General features: G+C 43.3%; 1 protein-coding gene across 1 annotated transcript in view; it reads left to right on the top strand.

The window, feature by feature from the left end:
• LOC122807215 (tubulin polyglutamylase TTLL13-like) overlaps positions 1-17,033 on the top strand; it is a 2,572,017-nt gene that overhangs the window by 475,706 nt on the left and 2,079,278 nt on the right. The gene's annotated exons all lie outside the window — the stretch shown is intronic.

Below are 17,033 nucleotides of genomic sequence, written 5' to 3'. Positions count from 1 at the left end.
GTGAAAGCTTTCTACTGTAGTTTATACTTTTTGCTTAACAACAACACGCATTAGCTGTCTTAAGGATTATTAGTAATAGAACCAGTCCATTTAGGTTCAGGACAGGTCAGTTGTTCAACATTAGATCACTTTTGCAGTAGCCTAAGCTATATGGGTCGTATCCCACTGCCATCTGACAAACTTTTCAAAGCTAAAGGGCACCTTCAGTATGCTGTTATTGTCCAGTGATTGATAGGAACTCCATATAAAAAAAGCAGAGCGGGAAAAGCTCAGAATGTTCTCTCTGCTGAAGTGAGCTCCTTTGAAGGACCCCATGGAACTGTCAGTCTTCAAGGCTAGGTGGATAAGTCCCTTTTGGAGAAAACCTTCTATTACATTTATTTTTCAAAGGGAAACATGTTTTTCTTTTTTTTTTTTTTTTGTAACAGTATGTAGTCTTTTCTGGGAAACTGATACTGTCCTTTGTCAGGGGAATATTTTACAAGAATGCTTGTTTGAGAAAATGTGTAAAACGTTCTATTTTTCTTTTTAGTTTTCCAACAGGTTATGTAGTTTTTATGTATTAGGGGCAGGACATTGTGCCTGTACAGATGGTCAGTATTTTTTCCTTACCTGAGAATGTTTTTCGACTGTTTTAATACTCTACTGACTCATTTATGCTCCGCTTCCCATCTTCAGTGGTTCATCCTTGTATGAAAATATGGTGCAGTTGCCTGTCTCTCTAGTTCTTCCTTTCTTCCCCTGTCTGTAAGAAGACAAAAGTTGTTAGGAAGCTTTTGGGTGTCAGGCCGATTCCAGTTGTGCCTCAGCTGCTGATGAGTGACTCTGCTGTATTCAGTCTTGCTTCCTCAGACAAGTCCTCTTTCCCCCATCCCCTCTGATGTAGTACCTATAGCTACTAAGGTTCAGGCAATAGGCATGTCCTCTGTGGCTGTAAGGATACCCTCTGTGAGCAATAGGGAACCAGTTTTGCTGGTCACAGGGGAAGGGGCAAGTGTTTTATTTAATAGCCAGAAAAAGGATCCTGGGTCCCAGGACTGTGTGCTTGGTTTGGGTTGGTTCTTTTCCCCTGGAATCTCCCAGAAAAGGTAGTAAAAAATGTGGCTTCTCCTGTTTTTGTTTACATGGATAGGGAGCACTTGCTGGGATTTGATAGGGAGTTCATTTCTGCTTTTTCTGCTCCCATTCCCCCTGCTGTGAAGAAAAGAAAGGGTTTTCTTACTTTCTGACTCTGAAATTCAGTCAGAAAAGCAGGAATTGGAGAGTGAATGTTGTGCTTCAGGATTTTCTTCTCAATCTGAAGATTGTCATTTTGAGGAAAGTGTTGCTACAGATTTCCCTCCTGAAGTCCATTCTTTTTCTGAAACTTTTATCTAAAATGAAAAGGGTTTTTAGAGGGATCAAAATGAAATCCCCATTGCTAGCAAATGTGTTATTTTTTTACTTATTTTATTTTACATTTGTTGACCGGGATAGTCCGACTGGATACATGTCCATTTTCAGTGGAGGCTCGGGGAGAAAAGCTCCATGTAACAAAACAGTACAGAGACAGTAAATACATAACTAAGTTTTAAACACAGAAAACATATCAAAATACTAACATAGGATACAAGCAGATAACATCTTTCAATATGTACATTATAATGTCTTACAGTTGGATATTCCCCAGTCAGCATCTGTTCCTCCTGAATTATCTGCTTTAAGGAATGATGTTAAGTTGTCTATCTCGCCTTCATTCTTGCTGGATGGGTTCGGAGCCGACCTCGGCTCTGACTCAGCCACTCTAAAAGCTCGAGAGTTGGTTCCACCGGCTCGAGGCTCCCCTTATATCCCACAATGCTAGGCGAGAGTTACCTCAGATCTCGTTTGCCGCTACAGCTTCGAGGTTGGTTTTCTACCGGTTCCTGGTAAGTACTATTTCTTAGTGAAATCAGTCTTTAAAAACCCCTTTAATTTAATATTTTTTTCTTAGTTTAGTGTAGTTAGAAAACTTTTATACCTATCCCAAAAATTTTCCGTTTTTTTCCCTCAAGAACCTTAGGTTTTTCCCTTGGGCCTTTGGCCTTTCCTTCCCTAGTGGAGTGTGTGTGCATTATTTTATTAAAATTCTAGCACTGTTTTTTATTATAAGTTAATTTTGACAGGGTGTAACTAGTGTGTCTGTGTGCGTGTTTGTGTACACCTGTTATAACAAAATGTCTAAAGAAGCAAAGGTCTCCGGATTCAAGAAGTGTGATGCGTGCTGTCAGAAAATGTCTCTGACAGACGCTCACACTTCTTGTGTATATTGTCTGGGGCCTTTGGACCTGCAGGACTCCTGTGCTGTGTGCCATGGCTTCAGCCCCAGGGTCCTGCAGGAAAGAAAGAATAAACTGACTCTTAGAGGCTTACTTAAGCCAGAGGATTCCCTGTCTGTTTCAACAGGGAAGCCCTCTAAGGCAAGGTCTTCGGCTCCGGCTTCTGAGCCGAGACCTCAGGTTTCTCAACCTTTGCCTTTATCGGCTCCGGCTGGAGCCGATAAGTCTCAGTCCACAGTTTCTGTGGCTCCCTCGGCTCCGGCCGGAGCCGACGTTATAGAAGTTCCCGTGTCGGCTCCGTCCAGACCTTCGGAGCCGACAACTAGGAAGAGGTCGAGGTCACCATCTCTTGGCTCCGTTCATTCGGCTCCAGGATCTCCCCTGCTGTCTGAACGGAGCCAAAGGTCTCACTCCTCTAGGTCATCGAGGCTGTCGGATCATGACCTTCAGAGGGTAGTGAGTCGACTACTTAAGTCCGAGGCACTGGCCCAGATGCTTCAGAGCCCGACTCATCAGTCGATGCCTGCCCCGGTCCATCAACAATTTCCTCCTTCGACTCTTTTGAGTTCGGGCCGGGTGTCGGAACCGAGACTGTGATCACGTCGGAGCCGATACAATTGTCTTCGGCTCCGTCGTCGGCTCCGTTTTCTTCTTTGGAGGAATCTCGGCGCCGGACTTCCCTCGTCTGCTCCGAGGGGGTGAGTGGCATCGGACCCTTGTCCGACCCCCCTCTCCCTCTCGGGGCTTCGGCGCTGGTGAGTTCGGCTCCGACATCGGCCTCATCACTGTCGGTGCCGAGGGGGGTTCTTAGCTCCTCGGAGCGGGGACCTCTGGCTCTGCCTGACAGGGGTGCATTCGAGGTCATGCGGAGTGTGTTAGAGCCTGGCTCTACTCCACAGTCGGCTCCGTCCGCCCCTCCCTCTATGGTGCCTCAGGGTAAGTCGACTCACTCCCTCATCCCGGACCGCAGAGAGCCAGCTCCTCAGGAAACCCCTGTGGGGATTTCATCCTCTTCCGAGGCCTCTCCTGATTTGGCAGAAGAGCCCCTCGGAAGAGGAAGTGTAAGAGGAAACACATTGACTCACCTGAGTCCATCACGTCAGACACAGATTTGGATGATTCTGAGGGTTCCCCCCGTTCCCCTTCTGAAGATGTCTCATTTGCAGACATTCTGGAGATCCTGAAACAGAGGGGAAATTGGCCAGCCCTCAACCCTTCGGAGGACGAATCTGTGTATCTTGAGGCGTTTGGCTCTCGTCCTTCCACCTCCTGGGTGTCCCCCCTTTCGACCCCCTCATGCAGGTGGTTGCTAAGAAGGCATGGACGGCTCCTGATTCAGTGGACCCCACTCCCAGGAGACCTTCTAAGTACATAACAGCTCCAGCAGACAAGCAATTTCTAACAAAAGGAGTTTCTGTGGATGCTATGGTGGTAGCTGCTGCCACAAAGAAGGAACTAGCTGATCCTTCAGTACCTGTCCATCCACCTAACAAGGAATCTAGGTCCATGGATAGGTACGGGAAGCGGATGTTCTCCTCAGCGACATTTACCATGCGTTAAGCTGAACTACCTGTGCCATTTTACTCGTCTTCAAAGGGACCTGATCAAGGAAGCGAGTGAAATGTTAAAGGATCCTACAGCTGCGGGTTTCCAAGACAAGATGAACACGCAGCTGGCTACCCTTAATTCCATATCCAACTCCTCCATGCGCCTCCTTTCTTACGCGGCTGATGGAGCGAGCAGAGCCGCAGGGACAGGTGTGGCCTTACGTAGGCATGCCTGGATGCGGCTATGCAATTTTGCGGACCCTTTCAAGACGTCTTTCACGAACTCCCCTTTTGATGGATCATCCTGTTTGGTCCTCAAGTGAAAGAAACCCTGACTAGGTGCGAGACTGATGGCAAGACCCTTTCAGCCGTCGGAGTCCGTTTTCGACCCTTCTAGGCCTTACCCCAAAGGCCAGAAGGGTGGAAAGATGTGGTGCCGTAAACAATCTCAAGGGACTTCGCCTGACGACAGAGTCGTTTTCCTACCAAAGGCAGAGGTGGGAATAACAATGGTAGACGTCGCCCTAGGGGCAGGGGGGGTCCGCAGAACCAGGGCAATCGGGAAGCCTTCCTGACAAGCCCTTTCAGCATCCCTGAGGTGTTGCCCGACTGCCCATCTTCGGAGGCAGTCGGGAAGATTGTCACTGTACCCAGAAGCCTGGCTATCCCTGACTCAAGACAAATGGGTACAGTCCATCATTTCCGAAGGCTATTCTATCCCCTTTCTTCGCTTTCCAAATCAGTCAAAAAAATCCCTTCCAGATGTTCCACCCACTCAAAGGGATCTAGCAGCTTTGGAAATTTCAAAACTGCTTGCAAAAAGAGCAATTCAGCCAGTGCCAGTAGACCAACAAGGATCCGGAATCTACTCAAGGTTCTTTTTAGTTCCAAAGAAAACAGGGGACTGGAGACCGATTTTGGATCTCAGTGTCTTGAACAAATCAGTCAAGAAAACAAGATTTCGGATGGTCACGCTGCAATCCATCCTTCCCCTTTTGGGCAAAGGAAACTGGATGTGCTCTATAGACCTTCGGGATGCGTACTATCACATAAAAATGAACAGACGCTCCAGAAGATTCCTCCGCTTCAGGCTGGGAACCAGTCACTTTCAGTTCAGGGCCCTGCCCTTTGGTCTCACCACTGCCCCCCGGGTGTTTACCAAATGCATGGCAGTGGTAGCTTCTCACCTGAGACGACAAGGATTCCAGGTGTTTCCATATTTGGACGACTGGCTCCTCACAGCTCCTACCAAGCATCTCCTTCTGATGGCCAGAGATTATACTTTTCGCGTTTGTCAAAAACTGGGTATTTCAATAAATTGCGAAAAGTCTGTTTTGTCGCCTTGTCGTACTATTACCTACATAGGCGCAAATCTAGATACGATAAACATGTCTGCAAGGCTAACACATCAAAGGATATCAGACATTCACAAATTGGTATCACTCCTTCACAACAACAACAGAATCAAAGCCAGGTTAGTTCTAAAGGTGTTGGGAATTATGGCAGCGGCCATACCTCTCCTTCCATTAGCCAGATACCACATGCGGATCCTTCAGTGGATGCTTTTTACTCAATGGTCATACCAGGAACTTCCAATGTCTCACACCATTGTGATCACGCAGGCGTGCAAAAAGCATCTCATGTGGTGGATGTCTTCCCCCCATCTCCTGTCGGGAAGACCTTTTGTGCCACCTCCTCCGGTTGCCACACTGACAACGGATGCCTCCCTGATCGGGTGGGGGGGGCATTATCAGGGCAGGACAGTCCAGGGCACATGGCAACCAAACGAATGCCACTTGCACATAAATGTTCTGGAGATGAGAGCAGTGCTTTTAGCGTTGCAAGCCCTTCAAGACTCTCTTCCCTTGGGAACAATTGCAATCCAGACAGACAATATGTCTGTAGTGTGGTACATCAACAAACAAGGCGGAACCAGATCATACCCCCTGTGTCGAGAAGCACTCAGACTGTGGCAATGGGCGATTTCTTCTCAGCGTTTTCTGATAGCAACGCACATCCCCGGGAAGTCCAATCATATTGCGGACAAGTTGAGCAGAGCTATTCTCATGCCTCACGAGTGGTCTCTGAAAGACTCTGTGGTGAGAGAAATTTTTCTCAAGTGGGGTCAGCCTTGCTGCGATCTTTTTGCTACTCCCCAAAACAGCAAGTGCAGAGAATTTTTCACTCTGTTCCCTTTACCAGGCCAACCCAGCAGAGACGCTCTAGTCCAAGTTTGGCGGCGGGGACTTCTGTATGCATTTCCTCCTTTCCCACTGATCTCTCAAGTAATTCAGAAAGCTATCGCTCAGAAGGCCTCATTGATCCTCATTGCTCCTTACTGGCCTCGACAAGTATGGTTCCCCTTTCTACATCGTTTTTCTCTTGGGCGACCGTGGAAGCTGGACCTAGTTCCAGATCTTTTGATCCATCAGTCGGGTCAGTTTCATCGCTCCCTCCCCTCTCTGAACCTCACTGCTTGGTTCCTCCAGTTCCTACCTTAGCCAGGCTTCCTCAATTATCTCACTCTGTTAGAGATATATTGATAGCTTCCCATAAATCTTCCACTCGAAAGATTTATTTGAGTAAGTGGAAACGCTTCTCATATTGGGCACAAGGAAAGGACATAGATCCTTTCACCGCTTCCATCCAGCTAGTCCTTGATTTTCTAGCTGAACTCTTCCATGCAGGTTCATCTCCCTCTACACTTAAAGTTCAATTGGCAGCTATTTCTAACTTTCATGTGGGTATTGCTGAATCTGCCCTAATGTCCCACAAACTCTGCAAAGCCTTTTTGAAAGGGTTTTTTCTTCTCAGTCCTCCTATAAGAAATCCTCCTTCTCCTTGGGACCTAAATTTAGTTCTTGCTTCTTTGATTCTTCCCCCTTTCGAACCTGCAGCTTCCTGTTCCTTAAAATTGTTATCATGGAAAACTCTTTTTCTGGTAGCTATTACATCAGCTAGAAGAGTTTCAGAACTTCAAGCACTCAGTTGTCGTCCTCCTTATCTTTTGTTTCATAAGGACAGAATATCCTTACGAACTAACCCGTCCTTTTTGCCTAAAGTGGTATCTGCATCAAATCTGAATCAATCCATTGATCTACCAGTCTTTTTTCCAGAATACTCCAATAGGTCTGAACAAAAATTACACTGCTTGGATGTTCACCGTCAATTGAGGTACTACTTGGATAGAACTAAACAGTTCAGAAAATCTGATCAGCTGTTTGTCTCCTATGCGGAGAGCAGAAGGGGACTTTCAGTTTCAAAGGTATCATTATCCAGATGGCTAACATCATTGATTTCCCTTGTATATGAGATTAGACATCAAAAGCTGCCTGATAAACCTAAGGCTCATTCCACCAGAGCTTTGGCTACTTCTTTAGCTTTCCAAGACAGACTGCCTATTGACACCATTTGTGCAGCGGCTACTTGGGCTACTCCTCACACTTTCATTTCTCATTATAAGTTGGACTTAGCTTCTAGGCATAGAGCTAACTTTGGTTCCACTGTTCTCAGGAGTCTGTTCCGTTAGGCCACCGGGACAAGGTGCTAGGGGCGGTCCCATCCAGCAAGAATGAAGGCGAGATAGACAACTTAACATATAGAAGTTATGTTCTTACCATAACGCGTTCCATATTAGTTGTCTTCTTCGCCTTCTTCTTGCCCCACCCTCCTTCCCCCTGGCCTGGACAGACCTAGAGGAGTTGTGATCGTGACCTCTCTTTCTACCACCTCTTTCTTAAGACATATGCTGTTGGGCATATTTTCTGGGTCAGGATGTAGGTCACCCTTCTTTCTTCCTGTTGTTAGAGGTGGACTCTGTTTATAGTTATACTGTTACTATATAAGCTGGGTTTAGCTTACAAACGAGATCTGAGGTAACTCTCGCCTAGCATTGTGGGATATAAGGGGAGCCTCGAGCCGGTGGAACCAACTCTCGAGCTTTTAGAGTGGCCGAGTCGGAGCCGAGGTCGGCTCCGAACCCATCCAGCAAGAAGAAGGCGAGAAGAAGACAACTAACATGGAACGTTATGGTAAGAACATAACTTCTATTTTTTTCTCACAGCTTGCAGTTTACCTGACAGTTACCTGCTGGCATGTTATACAGGATGCCTCAGAATTATATATACTTGTTGCAGACCCTGCAGTCATTTCCCTCTCCAAAGCTGCTTCTTATAGACAAATTGTTAATACCAATCCCATTCCCTTTGACATGGTTGGAAAAACATTTGATAGATTCGGGAAGAAAAGTTTATTCTGCTTCCATTCTGACTTTCAGAATTTTACATTGCTAAGCTCATATATTAAAAGTGTTTAGTTCTGTCTTTGGAAGACATTAAGAAGCCTGCTGGTAACATTTCCTCTTCTGATGCAAAAAAAAATCCTTGAATACCTCGTTTACTTCTGCTTCTTGCATTGTTAAATATGGCTTAAAGTGCTTTTAATATGCTGCAGCTTCTGGTTAGTCACGAGATGATTTGCTTGGTTACATCCTGAAAGTCTTGTTGAAGATGTTGAAACTGAAAATATGATGTTGTCTTTTCTGTCTGTCATAGCCTGTGGGTTCCTTGAATCCAATTGGATCTGATGTTGGCTACACCAAGACTTTAGTTTCAAAGCTCTACTTCCTTTTCCATAATTCCCTGCAAGATTACTACTTCTTAGGTCTCGTTTGCCCCGACGCATCTCCAACAGCTCCAGCTAAGTGTTTTGACATTTTTCTATTGCATTTACAAATTGTGGTGTATTTTTCACTTTCCTCCTCTCTTATTAGAGTTTTGTAGATAGTGTTTTAGCTAACGTTTAGATATAGACCTTAGTTCTTAGATTCATAGACAGGTACTAGGGTAGCTGCCTTTGCAGGCCATTTTAAGTTTAGTTAATTTTCCTTTCAAAGGTGAGAATCAAATCCTGTACCTTGTGTCTGTGAGGTAAACACTTTAACTATTATGTCAACCCCCAGCCTCTTTATAGAAGTTATGTAGTGCACTATTTTCCTGCCTTTGTCACCCGTTGGTGTTTTGTATTATAGTTAGTAGTTGTAGGTTCTTCTATCCTGTTGACTTCTTGATAGCTTGTTATTGTGATTAGTGTTAGAATTATGAGTGGTGTAAATTTTGCTATTCTGTATATGGTTTGTATGTATTTTTGAAGAAAGTTATGGAAAGTCCTTGGGATTCAAGAAGTACCTGGGGTTTGGACACATCATTGGCGCCATAAGCTGTTAAAGATTGGGGGAGGGTGAAGGGTGACAGGGGCACTTAGTGAGTTAAAAAGGGTAATTTTTTTATAACTATTTGCTACCACAACATAGATTCTCTTGGAGGAAATGTTAAGCTTAGCCAATTCCCTTTTGGTGCTTGAATTAACATTTTCTGATTGGTCTTAGCTATCCCCATGGCTGATAATTGTGTATTAGCCCTAGTGAGAACAACTGTGATCATACCACAGATACTTTCAGGGGGCCATGTAAGGGATGCATCATTTAGGGGCTGCCTCTATCCATCAGTGGCATGAGGGGAAATCCTGGAGTACATTTTCTATTACCCATCCTTAGATCCAAGTTGCATTTGAATATGGATGGATGAGCTTTGCTTTATTTTTATGGATAGTCTGTTCCAGAACAGTGGTAGCCTCTGTGATATATATCCGTCTCTCCACAACATTCAGTTTAGATACCTGGACTGAGTATTTCTGATGCCATTTGACTTGCTGATGTTCACTAGGTCCATCTGTATTATGTCAGAGGATGCTTTGTATGCCAGACATGTCACCTCTAAGCACTCTGTAGGATACTGAGTATAATAATAAATCTTTAAGGTAGTACATGCAAGACCGATTGTTTAGGACTTGTATCCTTTTAGTAAGGTATCTCTGAAGATATTCCAATTGTTGCATGGGACTGGTCAGATACATGCCAAAGTGGGCATTATACAAAATGACATAATGAGAGCTTTGTAAAGGGGGACAACAACATCTCTAGATCTAGTCACAATCAATTTGTTTATAAGCTGTGCAATATAGAAAGGCTTTCTTATGATGCTGGGCACATGTTGGTCAAAAGTTAGGTCACTGTACACACAAGTTCCCAAATGCCAAACAATTGGATGAGTTCTCAGAGGGCATTGTCATGATTTTGGCACCAGTTATTATTTGGGACAAACCTTCCTGCATGATGGTTAAGTAATTTGGGGATTCAATAACGTCTCCTAGCTTGTAGTCATCTCAAACTTAGCTGGCCAAAGCTCTTTGGTATTTCCTTTTGCTTTTGAGATGTATATGCCAAACAGAAAACGTCTCAGCACCAAACCCTGGGGGACTCCATTGGTGACTGGTCTCTTCCTCTGTTTTGATCTCCTGCATCCTGTGAGCCATGTTGGCAATGCAGCTGGTGATCTAAGTGTTTGCTCCTACATTATTCATCTTTTGTACTACACCTGAGTAGGGGATTATGTCAAAAGGCTTGGCCAGGTCAAGGTAATGTGGTGTGAACTGTTTTACCTTCATCCATTGCTTTGGTAACAAGAGTAAAGCTTAAAATTTGCCCATAATTTTGAGCCTTTCACACTTTCCTCTGGGCTGTTTTCAAACACATTTTTAGGGCCATGCATACACGTATGCATTCCTTGATTCACCTTCCTGATTGTATTAAAATTATATTCCTTGTATAATACAGCACACTTGTTAGACTTAAGTTAGAGCCCATTTTAAATTTATTGTTTAAACATTTTTCCAGTAGGCAATGAATCAAAAATGCATTAACCAATAATGACAAAACTGCCCTATTCAGAACATTTCCATGATAACAGTCTACTTCCACACACACTTGCATTTTAAATTTGTTTGAACATATTTCCAGTAGGCAATGAAGCAAAATGTGTGCACCAATAATGACAAAACTGCCCTATTCAGAACATTTCCATGATAACAGTCTACTTCCACACACAATTGCATTTTAAATTTGTTTGAACATTTTTCCAGTAGGCAATGAAGCAAAATGTGTGCACCAATAATGACAAAACTGCCCTATTCAGAACATTTCCATAACAGTCTAATTCCACACACAAATGCATTTTAAATTTATTGTTTGAACAATTTTCCAGTAGGCAATGAAGCAAAATGCATGCACCAATGACAAAACTGCCCCATTCAAAACATTTCCATGAAAACAGTCTACTTCCACACACAATTGCATTTTAAAGTTATTGTTCGAACATTTTTCCAGTAGGCAATGAAGCAAAATGCATGCACCAATAATGACAAAACTGCCCTAATCAGAACATTTCCATAACAGTCTACTTCCACACACAATTGCAATTTAAATTTAATGTTTGAAGATTTTTCCAGTAGGCAATGAAGCAAAATGCATGCACCAATAATGACAAAACTGCCCTATTCAGAAGATTTCCATGATAACAGTCTACTTCCACACACAACTGCATTTTAAATTTATTGTTTGAACATTTTTCCAGTAGGCAGTGAAGCAAAATGCATGCACCAATGACAAAACTGCCCTATTCAAAATATTTCCATGAAAACAGTCTACTTCCACACACAATTGCATTTTAAAGTTATTGTTTGAACATTTTTCCAGTAGGCAATGATGCAAAATGCATGCACCAATAATGAAGCAAAATGCATGCACCAATAATGACAAAACTGCCCTATTCAGAACATTTCCATGATAACAGTCTACTTCTACACACAATATATAAATACAGAATCACAGTAGTGTAAGCCATAGACATGTTGCACAGCTTCTTGAACTTATTTTCAGTGGGGGGGGTGTCCAGGGACACATTTTAAACATTGCTTGTATAATTTTGGAAAGTTTCTTGCATAAATTGTGTTATGATCATGCATTTCACTACCAAGTCTTGAACCCAGAACTCTGTGCACTACAGTCAGAGTAACATACCACTAAGCTAAACCATCAGTTCCTTGAAAAACAGGAAGACAAACTTAAATGGCTGTCATATCATTCAGTGAATTCAGTTCTCACTTCTCACCATAGCTCTCAATTTTTTAGCACAAAAATACAGAACACAGTCAGTAATGGGGGAATACAGCCCCAAAATATGGACACATTTCAAATACTGATTTTATAATCTTAGAAAATTACTAGAATAAAAGGTTTTCTTTTACCACTCCTGAAGACCAGAGGAACAGAACATAAATGTGAGGCATAAATTCACAAGTGATGGTGGCTAGGGACTTTAGGCTCTTTTTACTTGTACCCAAGGTACAGGGTTTGAGCCTCAGAACCTGTAGCCACCAGATGTATCCTGTTGGGGGCATTTACACACACACACACACACACACACACACACACACACACACACTCTCCTTCAGATGCCAGCTTTCTCACTCTGAAAAGTGTCCAGACTCTATCTTTAATCCTCGCAGCTAAAGACATCTGTCTGTTTCTCCTCGCAGCTAAAGAAAGCCCAGAAATAGCAGCAGAAACTGTCCTTATCTCCTGCCAGCAGAAGATGAGCAGAAATCGTCCGTTTCAGTTCCCACTTGCAAACCTTGAAATACATGTGCTGCTCGATGATGTCAGCATACAATGTGAGACAGTTGGGAGGTTGGATTGATCTGCAAAAGTGGGGGGGGGGGCTCCCCTCGCTCTATGGCTCCAGCGCCCATGGGACACATGCTTCCTACCTAGGACTTTTACAATCGGTCAGCACTGAGATCTGCTTGGGTGTTGTCACCCATCTCAGTTAAGATAGTTAGACCTATTTGGCCTTTGTTACAAAAGCCCTTGCTTGACAGGTGAGCCAAGTTGTTGTTGAAGTGGTTGGTATGTGCTCTCCTGCCTTTGCATTGTCTTGTCCATCCATCACTCATAGCAAAAAGCCTGATAAGGAAAGGGAGAGTGATAGGCATTCTGTAAAAAAAAACAAAAAAACAGAGGAGTCTCAGAGAGAGGAGAGAAAAATGGCTAAGGAAAAACAGAGAGAAAGATGCAAAAATTCAGGGAGTGGGAATCCAAGAAACATAAGGCAGTTTCTCCCCCTCTTTTTTCCTCTAGATCTGAAGACCCCAATGCCTTCTGCTGCTCCAGTGATTTTTCTCCCCTAGAGTCAGTGCTCTCCATCACTGTTCTCCCTCAACTTCTGATGTGACATGGTTCCCCCATTTGTAGCCAGTGCATCAGTGGGTCGGGATATCCCGTGCCCCTGGCTTTCATTGCTCCAGTCTTAGCAGGACTGTTTTGCTGGACCTGAGAAAGCTCCAGCTGTGGCTTCATCTAGATCTGTGAGTTGTGAGGAGCATTAAAATGATGATTTGAACCAATTTTTGAGATTCTTCCTTAAGTATGGAGTTTGGTATTATTCCCTTCCCCTTGGCTTTGAGGGTGTTGGAAATTTCTCAGTGAGTACCAACCATTGACATTTTGTTGAGTCTGTTTCTAAAACTTCCTTTCCTCCTTTGGATCTCCCTTAAGTGTCATTAATTTCAGATCTAGCCCAGATCTAGTTCACCCCCATCTCAGTGCTGACAGTATAACTGTCTTTGGCACCAACTGCTGCCTTGATGGTCTTGACTCCTAAGTTATCTGTTTCCGAGACATCCCAGCACAGAGAAATTGGTCTTGAGTATTCAGTGTCAGGAGTTTCATATCCTTTGCTACCCCCAGACACCTCAGTACTTGATAGTTCTACTCCAGTGTCATCATCTGACCTGACGTGTTTGGCAGTTGGAATGGCAGCTTTCCTGAGATTGAATAATCTGAAGGATTCTCTCCACCCATCCAACTTCATTGTCAGTTTGTTGCAGAAAGGCTGCCATCTCATTCTAAGATGGGAGTGTGTGTCACCAGTTCTGAATTTATCCTGATCTCCACACCCATCTGGCATCTGTGCTTCTCTTCCATAGTTCTTGGGACAGCCTGCTCCAACTGGCTTCAACCAACTTTGTCCCAGGGGCTCTCCTTTAGATCCTGTGTACCCACCCCGTGACCCTTCTGTGGGAGTCACATAAAATGAATTTGTGCATGGGGAAGCACCTGGACTCCCCCGATGTGTCCCTTACTGAGGATTCCGACCTTGATGAAGGGTAGGATTCATCCGAGTCCCCTTGCAAGGATGCCTCCTTAGACTGCTACTGAAATTGATGCGGAAGTGTTGGAGGATGGACCACAGAAGACCCTCTCCAGAGGAGTCAGTATTTCTGGAGGCCTTCAATGTAGGCCTGTCTGCATCGTGGGTAGTACCCCCTCTAGATGCCCTTGTTGATCTACTGTTCTGTAAACTCCAAATGCAGCAGCTAGATGCAATGAAACCTGTTGCTCATAAATCAGATAAAGTTTTTGGCCCCCCCATAAAGATAGAGCCTATATTAGCAAGGGTCCTGTGGTTGAAGCTATTGCTGTTGCTACAACCACTAAGAAAGACATTTTGGAAGACATTGCATCCATCCATCTCCTGAACAGAGTGTTCCTGGCTTTAGACCCCCTGAGTTGGTGCACCATCACTTCAGACATATTTGCCGTCCATGTACTGAAGTGTATGGTTCATTTCACGATACTCCAGCATAACTTTTTTTACTTAGGTGTCTGAATCAGTTGCTTCTTTACAGTCTATAGTGGTCTGGAAATCTTTGGAGACCAAGTTATCCACTGTGCCTTCTGTTTCCAGGTTAGACATGTGGCTGATTTTCAGTGCAGCTGATGTTTCTGCCCATGCAACTATCACAGGCATAGCTGTTCAGTGGCACACCTGGATGCACTCATTCAACTTTAAGGCATTGTTTCTTAATGCCTCCTTTAATGGATCCACTCTCTTTGGACCTAAAGTTAAGGAGACATTGACCGGGAGCAAGCAGGAAGGGAAAACTCTTTCTGCCACTGAAGTTCATTTTTTTACCCCTTAGAGAACTTTCTGTAGAAATCAGCAAGGAAACAAAGGTTGTGTCAGTCAATGCTATTAATCAATCTACTAATCTCCCTGTATTTTTTCCGAACTTTCAAAATAAGGGTGAATATTTGTTGCACCTTTTGCATGTCCATAGACAATTGCGATTCCACCTGAATAGGACAAAAACTTTCAGGAAATATGATCAGTTGTTTGTCGCTTTTTCAAATTCCAGATAAGGGAAAGCTGTTGTTAAAACTACTATTGTTCGTTGGCTAACAAGCTGTATCATTCATCTGTATTCATTGAATAATGTTCCCTTACCTAAACCAATCGGAGCTCATTCCATGAGGTCTACTGCTACTTCCCAGACCTTCTCATCTAGGGTTTCTTTAGAAGATATTTGTGGAGCTGTTTCATGGGCAAACTCCCACACTGTTATTTTGCATTACAAACTTTACATCATATCTAGGAACAAGGCTGCTTTTGGTTTTGTAGTGCTCTGGAATATACTTCCATAAGGCCACCCAGACATATGTAGCTGGGGACTCTGTCCCAATGGTTTGATGAAGACTGAACAGAAAACATCAGATAAAGAAGTTATGTACTCACCATAACACTCCATCTGTGTTGTCTGCTTCAGTCTTCATCAATCTTCCCCATCATCCTTCCCCCCTTCCTTATCTCTGAAGGACCTGATGGAGTATACTGGGAACCTTTGTTCCTGTGTTGAACTCCTGAGCAACTTTTATGATCTGTTGCTTTTAAGAATGTAATTTCTTAGTTATGAAAATATTGCAGCAAACTCAAGCTGATATATCTGAGAGGAGCTAGGTAGTATGGGTAGGGTGAGAGGAGCTCTAGCTTTGGTTCCTAAGCTTGCTGATGGCTGAGTCGGTTCTGAGCTTGGAACAAAGACCCCACAGGTTGATGAAGACTGCAGCAGAAAACACAGATGGAATGTTATGGTGAGTACATAACTTCTTTTTTTCATTTCGAGTTTCAGTAACAAATGGGGAATATATATGTCATTGTTAAATATTCATTGTCAGCTCAGATTCTACTTGGGCAGGATTAAACACTTCAGAAAGCCTCATCAGTTACATTCCTTTTTTAAATTTAAATTGGGGAACCCAGTTTCCAAGGTGATTTTGTTCAGATGGCAATCTGATTGCATCTCCTTTGTTTACTTAAACAAAGGCCTGTCACTTCCCTACAAGCCCAAGGTAACTCCATAGGCTAATTGCCACTTCTACAGCCTCTTTTAGTCATGCCTCCTTATTCAACAGCAATGTGATCAAGTACTCATACCTTTATTACTCATTACAAGCTAGACATTCAGTCTAGGTCTAGATCTGCCTTTCATTGCACTACGTTGCAGAATATTTTCTCTTTGTGCTACTCTTTTTGACTGGCTGAGGTTTCTGTCCCACATGTTGAGACAGACGGAAAAGACAACTTTGGATACAAAAGTTCTGTTCTTGTCATAATGCAAGATCCATTTTGTCTTTTTCTATCCATCTCAACCGTCCCTCCTATTGTTTCCCTTTCCAAATTGTCATTTTAGTGTTTAGCTTTTAGAAGGCTTTGAGGACTGACCTGAGGACTTCTTGGAGCCCTCTGTTCTTATTTCATAATTTTTCTATCATAAGGGATCTGTTTTTCCGTACTGTATTGTGTTTTTATTTGCATAGGGGGCAAACCCAATCTGGGGAGTAATAGGCTTGGAGGGCATTATGGAAGAGGAAGTGGAGCTTTGGAGTTGAAGTCTTGGTATAGTTGGGGTCAAATCTGATTGGATCCAAGGAATGAACATCTTGAGATTGATAGAAGAAGACAACATGTATCTGGCATTATAGTAAGTACATAACTTTTTTTGTATTTATCCAGAAGCTGTGCATTCCCATTCCACATCCCTATAACCCCTCTCTTTACATTACCTGCTCTCCAACCCTATTAAAAAAGTACAGCAAGAGAAAAAGCCTTAAACTTTCTAATGAAAAGTGCTATCCAAAAGGTCTCACAAGACCAGAAAGTGTTAAACTACTTCTGCAGTTTTTTTTTTTTGGTACCAAAGAAAATGAAAGACCTCATGACCATCTATAACTTAAGTGGACTAAACAACTCTATCCCATTAAAAAACCCTATAGTTCAGTCCTGTATTTCATGTTTGCCAAAAAAACTGGGAATACTTAGTCATCCAGGATGCCGTCACCTGTTTAAGGATATCCAAGAAGTCCAACAGGTATATGCCTTTAGGGTAAGAGTCAGTCACTATCAATTCCAAGTGCTTCAGTTTGGTCTCCGCTCGTCCCCCATAAGGTTTTGTT

This window comes from Protopterus annectens, chromosome 7.part0 (genome assembly GCF_019279795.1).
Source record: "Protopterus annectens isolate FY-2018-M chromosome 7.part0, PAN1.0, whole genome shotgun sequence".
NCBI classification, from domain to species: domain Eukaryota; kingdom Metazoa; phylum Chordata; order Ceratodontiformes; family Protopteridae; genus Protopterus; species Protopterus annectens.
Note: the sequence above shows the minus strand (reverse complement) of the source record. Positions and strands in the feature narration are given on the sequence as shown.